We start from the raw sequence: 13,305 nt of genomic DNA on the forward strand, positions 1-13,305 counted from the left end.
AAAATCCCCCTGGTGGGAGGGGCCATAGAATTCAGCCCCTAGTGTCCAACGTTAGATGTGATTCCACAATTGGACAGCACTTGCTAAACAATCCTGATTGTGCTAAGAATTACACTGACAACCAATTTAAGATTATCACTTGGGCTCACAGTATGGCTCATTTATGCATGCTAGAAGCTACATATAATCACACACAAAGCCCTGTCCTTTGCAGACAAAAGGAGCATGTCCACACATTGTGGCTTTTTACAACTAACAAAAGCTTGGGGAACAGCCATTCCCTGGTTCATTCCCCATGGTAATGCCATGAGCAGAGTTGACCTGCCTGGTTTGAATTTGAACAAGTGCTTGGCAGGTAAATATTCTCTGCTAATTTCTCCATGGCAACATCTCTACCAATCAGAGTCCACTTGCCAATCAGCCAGCACTCTCCTCATGTAAATTATTGATCCCTTTACTGTTGGTATTTCTTGCAAACTGTGCTGCAAAGGGCAAGGCGAGAAGCTTTGATAGTATATCTCTTTGTTCAGCAATAGTCGGATAAATTCTACAAGGCTGTGCCTTTCACCTGAAGCTTCACAAGACAAGGGGCCTACAAGAATGGCTTTTAATTTACACTTACCTACCCCCTGAGATCAATATCAGCATTTAATAATATCATTCTCACAATACCTGGAAAGCTTGTCAAGAGTGGAACTCTTCCTTGCTCCCATGAATCTGCCTGTGGTGCTGCTGAGGGAGATCAGAGGGGATCCTACCTCTCTGCAGCTCTCTTCCTGTTGAGCCCAGCTTTTCTTCCTGCCAATATCCTCAGCTGAAAAGGTCGTGAATGCTGTCCATTCCTGCTGGGCCTGGGAAGATGCTTCTTTGAACTGTGATGATAGTTAGACCTAGTGACAAAGATAACATTATATTTGCCCAGTATGCTAGCCCAATTCACAACACAGTCTACTGTAACACTGTTGTCACATGCAATTAAACCAGAATATCAGTGGCAATTCCCTTCCCTGAAGGACTTTAATGAATCAGTTGGAATTTTATAGCAGTCCTCCAGTTCCAAATTTATTCAATTGAATTTTGCAACTTACCTTAGTTGGATTTTAACTCATTTCACAAGATTTCTAGCCCCATGGGCCACCAGCTTTGTTATATGATAAAGAATTGCAGCCCCATATCGTAAAGAATTGTGGATATGTTATGAGGGAGGTGGACAGTATGAATGTGTTTTTGAGAGGGGAAGGATTGACGGCTAAGGTGAGCAGGAGAATAAATGGATGAGAGATATGGTGCAAGGGTAGCAAGTAGGATTGAGGGATACCATAAGAAAGTGGGACTGAGGGATTTGGTGATGAGGATTGAAAAATATAGTGGGAAGATGGAGGTAAGGTTTGGGCATGGTGGGTGGGTGGATGGTGTAAGGGTGAGGATGTGAGGGCTGGGAGGGAGGATGTGAGGAGTGGGAGGTATGGTGGGTGGGGGATGGGGCTGTGTTAGGTTGTTGCCGGTGGTGGGGGGGGTGGGGGGGAGGTTGAGGATGAGGATGAGGATTTTTTATATGTAATAGGCCAATATCCCTCTCCTTTTCCTAAATAATCTCAAGTTCTCTTCACCCCTGCCTTCCCCCATCCTATGTTTTACTATTTCACCCCCGCCTTCCCCCATCGTATGTTTTACTATTTCACCCCCGCCTTCCCCCATCGTATGTTTTACTATTTCATGTTTTTTTTCTGAATCATAAGACAATTAAATATAAGAATGTCTATTTGACACTGACTAACTGAAAAGATTTTTGACTGTAAGCCCCTTAGCAGACCATCAGTCATCTCTTGGGTTCCAAATTCGTTTATCCCACGACCTTGCTTGCTCCCTGCTTTTCTTTAAGACTGAACTTTGGTCTGTCTCCAAGAAGCAACCACAAAATAACCCCCGGAGACTCCACACTGTTTCTGTTTCTATTTAATGTAAGTCACGAAAGGCATTCTTGGTTTTTAAAATATTTACACGCTGTTCTGAGATTTGTCCTTCCATCTTGGGCTCCAGGCTTGGGACTTGGTTCTTAGACTGTAGACGTACTGTGATGTCTCCTTAACACCAGGTTGTAGACATACTCTGGTTTCTGCTCAACAACTTGTCTTTAGTACTACATTTAAACAGATTACAGAGTAAGCATGTTACTCATAAGTATGGTGCTCTGAGCTCTCTCTACCAAGAGAGAGTCTAACACATGACTGACTGATGTTAGTTGCACATCATCAATGTCATACTTTAGCATATCCCATCTGTTAACCCCTTATACCACACCTCCCCCCCAAGTAGGTTAATCTACTTTTTAACAAATCTTTAACTATTTACATTGCAGTTCTGTAACTCTTTTTTTACAACTAAAGATTCTACCCAACTCCAAAACCTGTTCTTCCCCTTCCCAAGTCACAGCCTGGGGGATTTAATCTCCTCCAGTATTCTTGCCCTTTAGGGAAGATGTCTTGGGGACATGAGGGCTTATGTCTGGATCTGGTAGGACATCAGCAGCAGAATAGGACAGCACTTCAGCAACATTGCTGGGAAGCTGAGTGTAGGCTTCAGGATGACTGAACTGTGAGGACAATGAGGACTTTTCAATGAAAGACTGATCCAAGAGAGAAGACTGAAGAGAATCAACCTCTGAGTCTAGAAGAGCTCAGGAAACTGAGGAACCTTATTGCTCCCTCAAAAGACTCTGGGAAGAAGCTTCAGATAAGGAATGATCTTCAACTCTTGGAAAGATTGGCACAGCCTGTATCATCCATCTGAGATTCCAATAAACTTAGATGATGAAGGGAATAAAACCACCAACTTCCAGTAAGACTATCAGGAAAAGAAGCAGCGATGATTTCCCAATGATACTTTGGGAGGGCCGTCTACTTTCTGTAGGCTGTGGAAAAACAGCTACACTTTGTGTGTGAGGTTGCTGCACTATGGGCAATTGGAAGAATTTCGGAAGAAATGCGGCAGAATTTTTCAAATGGCGGAGTGGATCATCACCTGCGATTGGCTCTGCGCCGCCATCTTACACAGGTGGGCCAACTAAGGCCCGCCCAGCGTAAGACATGAGCGGTAGCGGCTCTGTCTGTGCGGGCGGGGGAGAAGGGAGAGTCAGGGCTGGCACTTTTTCATGCATGCACGTGAAATAGCACAGAAATCTTGAGGCACAGAACTGCCTCAGGGAGTCTGAATCGATATTAAAATAATTAAATAAAAGATTTAAAAATGTATTTAAACGTGTCCCCTCAACTGACTGTGTCACATAAGATGGGACATGTTTTTATTTTCATGAAATGTTTATTTAATAAGAGCTTCAGGAAACCTTATCCCGCTCATGGATGAGATTTCCTAAAAAAATGTGAAGGCTGCTTGGGCATTGCCTGCCCGCCAACCTTAAGGTTGGATGGGCAGCGTTAAGAATCACAATAATTACTTTGTTAGTGGCCTTAATAAGCTGTTTACATTTCGGCAGGTGCGCAGCCGACTCTGGCGTGTGCCCGCTGAGCAAAATATCGTGGGACTGTGCGATGACATTGAGACACAAGCCTGACATCATCGTGTGTCATTTTAAACATCGGTGTGTTGGGCCTGCCTCCACACACCAACTGAAAATCTAGCTCATGGACACAAGCCAGGCTCAACATCTGTAATGAGAGGACAGTAATTTCCAGTAGACAGTAAACTTGGGGACAATATTGCTGGACAGGATTCTGCAGCTTCAGAAGTGCTAAAGATCCTGCCACAGCTTCTGAGCTGACCTCCAGCTCTGGAGGGAAGGGGTCTTTCAGCTAGGACTGAAGTATGGGTGCCAATTGACTTTCACCCTGGGAAGGTACTGTCTCTGCAGCAGTACTATCCTCTATGGACTCCAGGACAGAGATCAATCATCTCCAATTTGCATTAACAGGCGAGATAAAGAACGTTTTTCCCACTGGCCGCAATGCCAGGTTTTTGTGCCATATCCTCCCAAATCTGATTCATTAATCATGCATTCGATGATGAACATGCTGTTTCGATGGTGGGCGGGCTGTCATTCGCTTGCCACGCTGTCACCTCGCCGCTTCCTCTCGCTGGGTGCCATATTTAAAATGCAGCCACATGCGCCTCTCAGTGCTTCCAGCCCATGACTAATGCACAGAAGACATGACCCTGAAAGGCAAGAAGACTGCAGCACCCCCCTCCCGGTTTAATGACACATCCCACGAGTGCCTTTTGGAAGCCATGGATGTTCGCCGTGATTCCTCTATCCCCACTCTGGCCGCAGGATGGACAGCAAATTATCAAACCGGCTTGGTAGCCAGGGCCAGTGCCAACGCCCTGCAGAAGAGGACAGCCACCCAGTGTCGCTGCAGGATGAATGATCTCATCTGTTCTGCCAGGGTAACACACTCCTCTCATCACTCAACTCACCTCAACTCACACACTCACAGACCCATCACACATCCACAAGGATCTCACACCTCAAGGGACAGCACCACTAACTCAAACACACCCTCATATTTTCATTAGGCTCATACCCTCTCGAGCTCGTGTCCTCATCCTGTCCATGGCTCCGCTCACCACACAAACATTCCACACAGTGCCATGTGTCCTGCTCACACTCTCTCCATCTGGTTTCATGCAGGAGAAGCTGCCTCACATCAGCAGGGAGAGGTCCCAGACCGGGGGTGGAATGGCCCACATTAGACCCCTCACTCACTTTGAGGATAGGCCGTTGCACTGACTGGTGAGGTCATGGACCATGCCTGTGGTGATGGGGAGGTCGGCGGCGAACAGCCTCGTGAGGATCCTGGACAACATCATGCCTGTATCAAGGCAACTTAGTGCTCTCTCTCCTGCTTTTGACTCTGCTGCCATGCACTAATTATCTCTACTTTGGTTCACAGGGAGCTCTGCCAAGTGACTGACACCCTCAGCCAGCCAGTCCCTCAGCTCCATCCACATCCTCACCTCCAGCCAAGAGGACACTTCCTCCATTGAAGAGCTGGAAATAAGCAGCCTGGAAGACCCACCACAGTGTTTACCCACACTCTGCACCAGTGCAGAGACACACACCTCGGTGGCACCCAGATCTAGAGCAGGCTTGGATTCACAACCTGGTGGTCACCGCATGGACATGTGTCCACAGCAGGAGGAGGCAGGTTCAGCCGAGCTCCCTGGCATTCAGTGGATTGCTGGGGAAGAGGTATCAGTGAGTCCAAGTCAGATGACAACCCTCTGGATTTGACCTTCAAACTCATCCTGGAGAGTCAGCAGAAGGCGGGGGAACAACACAGAGAGCTGTTGGAAGCCCTCAACAGAGTGGCACGCGAGTTGGAGCAGTGCGTCCACCTGCTCTCTGATGAAGTGGTGCCCACAATTGCGTGTATGGAGGTCTCCATGATGAGGATGACAGATGCCATGGAGACCCTGGTCCAGCAGAATGTGGAGATGCACACAGACCTGCTCTCCATTGTGGAGCCATGGTTGAGTTCCTGAAGTGGCAACGCAAGAGGGAAAAAGGGCATCTCGACGTCCCTCCAGGTGCTCCTTCCCCTCAAGGAGTCAGGCCGGGGCCCTTGGGCACCCGAAGGGAGGAGGAGCAGCAGCTGGACACCCCTGGGTCATCCACTCAGGAATCTCAGAGGCTGTCCTCTCCCTCATAGTCCCCTTTGCCAGTGACCCTCTCAACCCCGTCCTCTGTCACTGCAGAGGGAGCAGCCAGCCTACAGGAGGACAGCCAAAGAAAGCTGGGCCCCTCAAGGCCTCGGCTCTCTGAGGACTCACGCTAAAGTCATCAGAGGCAACAGGGCCAACATTGCACAGGTTTTCTCCACCCTTGCTGCAAATGTCAGGGCAGCACCTAGAAGTCTAAGGCTTTCAAAATTTAAGAAATTCTGATCACAACTGGTTGCACGGGTGAACACATTGTCACTTTATAATCTGTAAATTTATTCACTTTCACTGAATAATGTGTAACGGTATCTTTCAGCTTCATTCACAGGCTTTGCGAGTCCTCCCAAGGCATCCACCCTCCTCTAGCAGTTCAGCTGCACTCAGCCGACCCATGAGTGATTCTGGGGGTAAAGTGTGCGTATAGTGGCAGTGCCTTTCGGAGCCTCGTACAAGCACTCTCCCACGCATGTGGATCCTTCCCGCATCACTCTCATCCTCATGTCCCGAGCATTTTCAATGCTGCCTGCTGGGGTTCACTTTCAGTTGTCCATCTGAGCTGACCCACATCTCCGCCCACTCACTGATCACACCCCCATGCAGAACCTGATCTCGCCCACCACAACTCTCGTTTCACTTTTGATTTGGTAAGCATGGTATGTCTAATGTTTGTCTTCAGCTCCCCTGTCCTTTCCCCTCTCCCAGTCACCCATTTCCTTTCCCCCATCACTGTCTACCACATTGGCATCACCTTCCACCTCCCCTCCGTGACCTATCAGCCACAACCCTTTTCCCTCGGGGATGTCCAGGTGAATGTGTACGTCCCCTTCCTTCCTGAAAATCCCACCCCCCTCATCCACATTAACCTCCCCGACCTCCTCCTTCCCACCCCCAGGGTCCGTGTCTGCCTCCAAGTCCCTAACCATCCTCACTGTTCCTTCCACCGATACTGTTGAACCCTCACTCGCCCAGCCTACCGTCTCACTCTGCCATCAGTCACTCTCCAGGAGGCGGTCATGCACCCATCAGACCCCTCCCTTGTATATTTACCTGGACATCCGCCACCATGGACTCCTTCCCCTCTTGGAACTCCTTTCCCCCCAGACCCCTCCACCTTCATCCTCCCCTGGACTACCCCCTCTTCTGGACTCTCCATCCCCCCCTGCCACCCTCCTCCCCTACCCCCTTTTTGCTCCTTCCCCCTTCCTGACTCCTTCCTCCACCCTTACTCCCTCCTTCTCTGAGCTTCTTCCCCTCTCCGCAGTCCTGCCCCCACAAACTCCATCCCTTACATCCCACTCACACCTGCCCCCCTAATGCTGCCTAGTCCCTGTTAACTTTTCCTCTCCCTCCCCCCTGCCACAGTCACCCCCCCACCAACCTCCGCAGTGAAAGGAAGGAACTTACTGCTAAGTGTATAAACTCCCTCAGCTTCTGAAGGCTGAAGTTCCACTGGTTTTAAATGAAAGGTTGAAGTTTGTTGCATGAAAGACAGGGAGTAATTCAAACGATGAACATCATATAGTTTCTCGAGGATCCTTGGAACTATACCAACATTGCCATTTAATAAGGATGTAAGTTGATTGTGAAGAACATAGAGAGAATCAGTGACCTGTCACCCCTTGTAGCTGCCTTGGATTGGAAGATCTATGCCACCTGGACCTTGTAACTTGATGTCTGACATTGCTCAAACCCAAAAATGTCATGTGTTAAAATGTAAACAGCCACTTCAGTATTGATTTCAAGTCTTGAACTTGGACTGTAAGTGACCTGTAGTCTGGGTTAAAACTATCCACTTCCCCTCAGAACTCTGTAATGTCACCTTTTTCTTCACTGTCCATTTCTTGGAGAGAACATGATTCATAAATATTTTCTGGCCTTCAACTTTGATTAGAATTGCTGGATTTGCAGAAACACTTGAAATGTCCGGTTTTGCCTCACCGGAAGCATTCTGTGCCCCTCATCCCCCACGCCCTCTCTGCTGGCATCTATGCTAGGTGTTCACGCCACAATGCAAGCATCTCAAAATGGCTGCCGCTGTGGCTTTTCCCTTGGTTTGGTGGGATTTTGTGGGTTGAGCCGGTGACCTTGGGCCTACCTAATCTCCGGAGTCATGTGAAGCCTTGGAGTCTCCCTAAATTACAGCCTGATTAAATGCTCTAGGCCTGCCTTGCATACTGGACTGCTTGATCCAAAGTAAAGTCATCTTTGGTCTGCAGAAAGTTGGAGAGTTTTTCATTCCAGACCCCCATGACTATGCAGTCATGGATTAGCTCCTCCTTCAGCGCCCCACATCCACAAGAACTGGCTAGGCGATATAGGTTGGTGAGAAATAATTCAATCAATTCCTCCAGATTGTTACGACCACTGATTAAAACATGCTCGTTCTATTACTAAATTTTGCTTCAGGCTAAAATAAGTGTCGAAGGCCTTAATAGTGAACTCAAAGCCCATGATGCACTCCTGCACATCCTGCCTCAGGAGAATGCTGTTTTCTACCAGACCCACTGCATAAAGGAACTAGCTTGAAGCTTCTGCTCCTTTTTGAGGACCTGACATTGCTTCGCACCAAAAAAAATAGCCTTTCCAAACCTCCCACTGCTGACCTCTCTGCAGATCCTTGAGATAGTCAAATTGGGCCGGCGGGGGGGTGGGATGGTGGGGTTTAGGGACCACCAGGGACTCTCATCATTATCTTTCTGCAGTGTGCCTCCCCTTTCTGCTGACTTTCCTTTTTTTAAAAACAAGCTGCTTTCAAAGGTTTCTCCACTCTCTGGTTCCTTTGATAACACCAATGTGTTACTTCACATCGATGTCTCCACATCTATCACCTTGTTCTGAGATGTGTTCTTCTACCTTGGACCCTAGGCATGGGACTCGGTTTGCAGACACACTGCAGATATGGTCTGGTACCTGCTTAACACTTGTTCATTAGTACTACATCCAAACAGCTTACAGAGCAGGGACATTGCTCCTAGGCATGACTCCAACCTCTCTCTCTCGATTCTAACATGACCGACTGATGTCAGTAATACATAATCATCTATGTCATATATTAGCATATCCCATCCCACCCCAATACTACTCACACTGCCAAAGAGTTCATTTAAGTAAAATTTCCTGCTCTTCTTTAGTCTTCCCTGTTTCTTCCCTCCTTTCTAGTTTCAACTGTTATAAATAACAGCATCGATTTGAGTGGTACATTGTGGGATTATTTGATCAAAGAGGAGGGTCTTAAAGGAGGGAGAGAGGGAGGCTGAGGTTTAGGGAAGGAATTTGAGAGCTCAGCTGTCTGAAGGTACGATGTTGGGGTAAAGGGAGCTGGAGAAGCACAAAAGGCTGAAATTTGAGGGTCAGAGAGCTCAATGAGGGTGTTATTATAGTGGAATGAGAAAAGGGTGAGACCATGAGAGATTGGAAGTCCCCATCCCAGGACATCCCTGCAGGAGTTCCTCAGGATAGTGTCCTAGGCCCAACCATCTTCAGTTGTTTCATCAATGACCTTCCTTTCATCCTAAGTTTGGAAGTGGGGGTGTTTGCAGTGTTCAGTTCAGTGGGCAACTTCTCAGAGACTGAAGCAGTCCATGACACATGCAATGATAGTTGGACAACATTCAGGTTTGGGAAAATAAATGCCAAGTAACATTTGTGTCACACAAGTGCCAGGCTGTGACCTTCTCCAACAAGAGAACCCAGTCAATTCCCTTTGACATTCAATGGCATTACCATCACTGAATCCCCCACTACCAACATCCTGGGGGTTACAGTTGAACAGAAACTGACCAGCCATATAAATACTGTGGCTACAAGAGCAGGTCAGAGACTAGGAATCCCACAGCAAGTAACCCACCTCCTGACTCTCCAAAGCCTGTCCACCATCTACAAGGCACAACATCAGCATCACCATCAGTGCCTTCCTCTTGTGGCATCTATTGCATTTTTTATTCATTCATGGGGTGTGAATGTTGCTGTCTAGGCCATCATTTACTGCCCATCTCTAACTGCCCTTCTTCAGAGGACATTTAAAAGTCGACCACATTGCTGAGGGTCTGCAGTCACATGTAGATCAGACCAGGTAAGGATAGCAAGGCATTGTTACTGATGCCGTGAACAGGGCAGGAGTGAAGCAGATGGGCCTTTAACAATAATCAGCAATAGCTTCATTCCAGATTTTTATTGAAATCAAATTTCAGCATGGTGGGATTTGAAACCAGATCCCCAGAGCATTGCCCAGTGACATTACCACTATGACACAAGCTCCCCCGTGGAAGAAAAGTAGAAGCAGAGCAGGTAAGCACTGACCATACAATTTGTGGGCACTCACCCATACTCTGAACTTCAACAAAACAGCGACAGGCTCAGGGATAGGGCTCAGGAGGAGTGCCCAGGGGCAAGGCCCAGGGGCAATGCTCTGGGACAGTGGGGCCCAGGACAGTGCTCAGCGGGACAGTGATCAGGAATATGGCTCGGGGGCAGTGCTCCAGGCGCAATGGTTGTTACTCACAATAAGAGGTTGCGGTGGAAGAATTAATCCAGGCTGGTCTTTTGGTTCAAGCTGGTTTATTTCCAAGACAACTTCTCAGTGCTATTGACTTCCTAGTAGCTTCCACAAAGTGTTCCAGCTGTATCTTTTTTATTCCATTCAGTTGGGATTAATTAATGCCCATCACCTGTTTAACTAGCAATTATTTTTAATAAGATGATTGCCATATTAACAAATACCTCTCTTTAAAAACTTGAAGACTTTTTTTAAACAAACAGAAGGAAATAATTTCATGTATTTCCACAATTATAAAACAAAAACAATTTTTTTCATCGTATCATCATTGTAAGACACGCCTCTTCCAACACATGTAATAATTTTTCCGAGCAGGCACTTCTTTTTGTAAAACAGTCTGATAGTTGGTGACTTGTATCAACCCATTTTATCTTAGAGATCTCTTTTCTTTCTACCATCTCCTTTATGCTGGCTAGATCTATTTGTAGTCTTTTTTCAGTGACACTTTGTGGCATGAACGTTGTCCCAAAGAGATCGGTTATCAACATAACATTCTATAGGCAAGCTTTTCCCACATTGCCCCTATATAATATTTCTGTCAGTATATTGGACAATTAAACCCCCATATCTAATGCCTCTACTAAGGCTTCTTTGGGCGGTTTTAAAAAAATCTTCCCTTTGAAACTTCTCCCCCTGTAAAAACACAGCCTTTATATCAATCGATTTGCACTCCCAGGAATAGGATGCCAAAATAGCTAAAAAAATCTTCTAACTCACTTTCCCCACAGTAGGTGAGTCCACTCTGGCATCCTGAACTCCTAGTCTCTCTTCAAAGCCTCGGGCTACTAATCTCACTTTGGCCTTATACGTGCCATCTGGGAGTACCTTTTCTGTACAGATCCATCTGTGAGATAAAGCTGGCTGTCCTCTGTCAGGTATTTCAGAATGTACCCCAAATTCCTCTCAACTTGCTAATTCTTTGTTTGGCTTCTTTTTCAGCTTATTTTCCAATTTATTAGCAAATACTAGAATCTCTGTCATAAGGATTTCTACTTCTATTGAGATTGCTAGCTACTTCTCTAGTTCTCCTTGTTAAGCTCTGGCCTCTACTCACATTCCTCTCCCTTTCTGGACTGCTACTATATGATCATCCTCCCATGCGAACAGAACTCCGTTCACAAGTCCGTGATCTTATCCTAGGGTCATGGCCGCTTTTTCGTCCACTGTCAGAACTCACACTGCACTTTCTGGGTTTCCACATCTTTACCTCAGTTTGCCAATCGATAGGTCTTGTCTCCTGTCCTTCCTTCATCCTGCACATTTAGCCAATGTTTGTACTTACCAGTGGCCTTTCCTGCTCTCCCTATGATGGTGGCATCTCTCCACACACTGCTCCCTTCTGGCAGGTATGTTACCTTTGTTCTTACTTTGGTTAACTGTACTTTTGGACGATTAGTGTTGTCCTGTATCTCAACATTACTTTGTTCATAGTCAGTCAACCCTGGATCTGCCATCACCTGCTCCTCATAACTACCCTGTGTATGTGTATGTGAAGTGCATGGTGCATCCTCGCATTCTATGTCCTGTTCAGCACATGTAAAGGTATAGTTAATACCGATTAACTGTAAAGAATGGACCCTAACAGTTTGATTACCGTGTTGCACAATAACTACTTTCCCATCACTCCATATAGCCTTGCCAGGTCCTTTCCACTCTTTCAGGCCTTCTCTTCTGTCATATACCATGTCTCCTTGTCTAAATTGTATTCCTGATGATCTTATGTGGTGCCGTAGGGCTTGCCAAATTTTCCCCGAAACCTCAGCTTTAATGAAAGCTTTTCTGCCCACTTACAAAGCGTTCAGGTGAGCAGAAAAAGTGGAGCTAATGCCAGACCCTTCTAGAGCAGGGGGAGCACCTGACAATACCGAAGGTAACTTCAGATTTCTTCCGTATGCCAACTGATATGGACTGTACCATATCACCGCTCAGTGTAAAATTTGTCTTAAGTATAAGTAACACATATTTACATTTGCAGAGTTCTTTGCGTGCACCACCCATGCTAGCACCATTTGCAATTTACAACCTGGTTAATCAGCTAATATTTTATGTAACATGTTGTCTATTACCACATGGTTTCTTTCCCAAAGACCATTACTAAATGGGCTCTCAGCTGCAATGTGCATAACTATGATGTTTAAATTTTCACACATATCTCGAAATTCCTCATTGGCAAATTCCCCACCCTTATCTGTGAGGAACGTCGTTGGTGTTCCTAATCCTGTTCCTACCCATTTCTCCATGACCTTATTGACAATGGTCCTTTTGTTTTTACTATGTATCACAGCGGAAAGACTAAATCCGGCTGCCATATCTATGAAGTGTAGTAAAAAAATACCCCTATCCTTGTCCCAAACTTTCAAGTCCATTGCCATGTCATCGTTAAACTCCCTGGCTACTGGCAAGCTCATAACAGGACGTGGTAGTATCTTGTGATACTTAAGACAAATTTTACGCTGAGCGGTGATTTGTTCAATAAGGTCATCATCTCGAAGCAGAGTCTTCAGTTTCTGTGGTACCGGATGTGCAAACTGTCGATGTAATTTCTAAATGATCATCTTTATGTCTCATTCTCAGCAGTTAACAAAACTTCATGAACTTTTTGATGAGAAATCTCTGGCTTCTTTAGTGGCAAGCAGTAATGTCCTAACCAAATAAAATGGAGATCCACATTTTTCCCAAACACAACCGCTGTATCCTTCTTCAAATTTAGCATCATCTAAGCCTTCTTCATCGTAGTTCAACTCAATAGCGGTATCTCGACAGAAATCACATCAGTACTGATAAACAGATTGATCCCTGCTATCTTACAAGAGAGGACCACCCGTTTGGAGGATGTTAATGTGTTGTCATCTCCGAACCTGAAGCAGGTAGAGCTTTCATACTCCTTGACCTTCCGTCAGTCTGCCTCATCGAGAGATTCCAAATAGCAGTCAAGCCAGTCCATGCCGCACATGTGGTAGAAGTGCAACCAATGTCCAGAACTGCGCAGTTGAAGGAATCGACCATCAAGATACTCATCACCGGATTCAAACTCTCAGTGATCACGCCATTCACCATCATCATTTTCAGTTTAA

General features: G+C 46.2%; 1 long non-coding RNA gene across 1 annotated transcript in view; it reads right to left on the bottom strand.

Annotated features, from left to right (window-relative positions):
* Nucleotides 1–776: 776 nt before the first annotated feature.
* LOC121285654 overlaps nt 777–13,305 on the bottom strand; it is a 607,888-nt gene continuing 595,359 nt past the window's right edge. The window contains exon 3 of the long non-coding RNA XR_005944736.1: nt 777–890. This is a non-coding gene — a long non-coding RNA (uncharacterized LOC121285654). The remainder of the gene's footprint in view (nt 891–13,305) is intronic.

The sequence above is a fragment of the Carcharodon carcharias genome, chromosome 13 (assembly GCF_017639515.1).
Source record: "Carcharodon carcharias isolate sCarCar2 chromosome 13, sCarCar2.pri, whole genome shotgun sequence".
NCBI lineage: Eukaryota > Metazoa > Chordata > Chondrichthyes > Lamniformes > Lamnidae > Carcharodon > Carcharodon carcharias.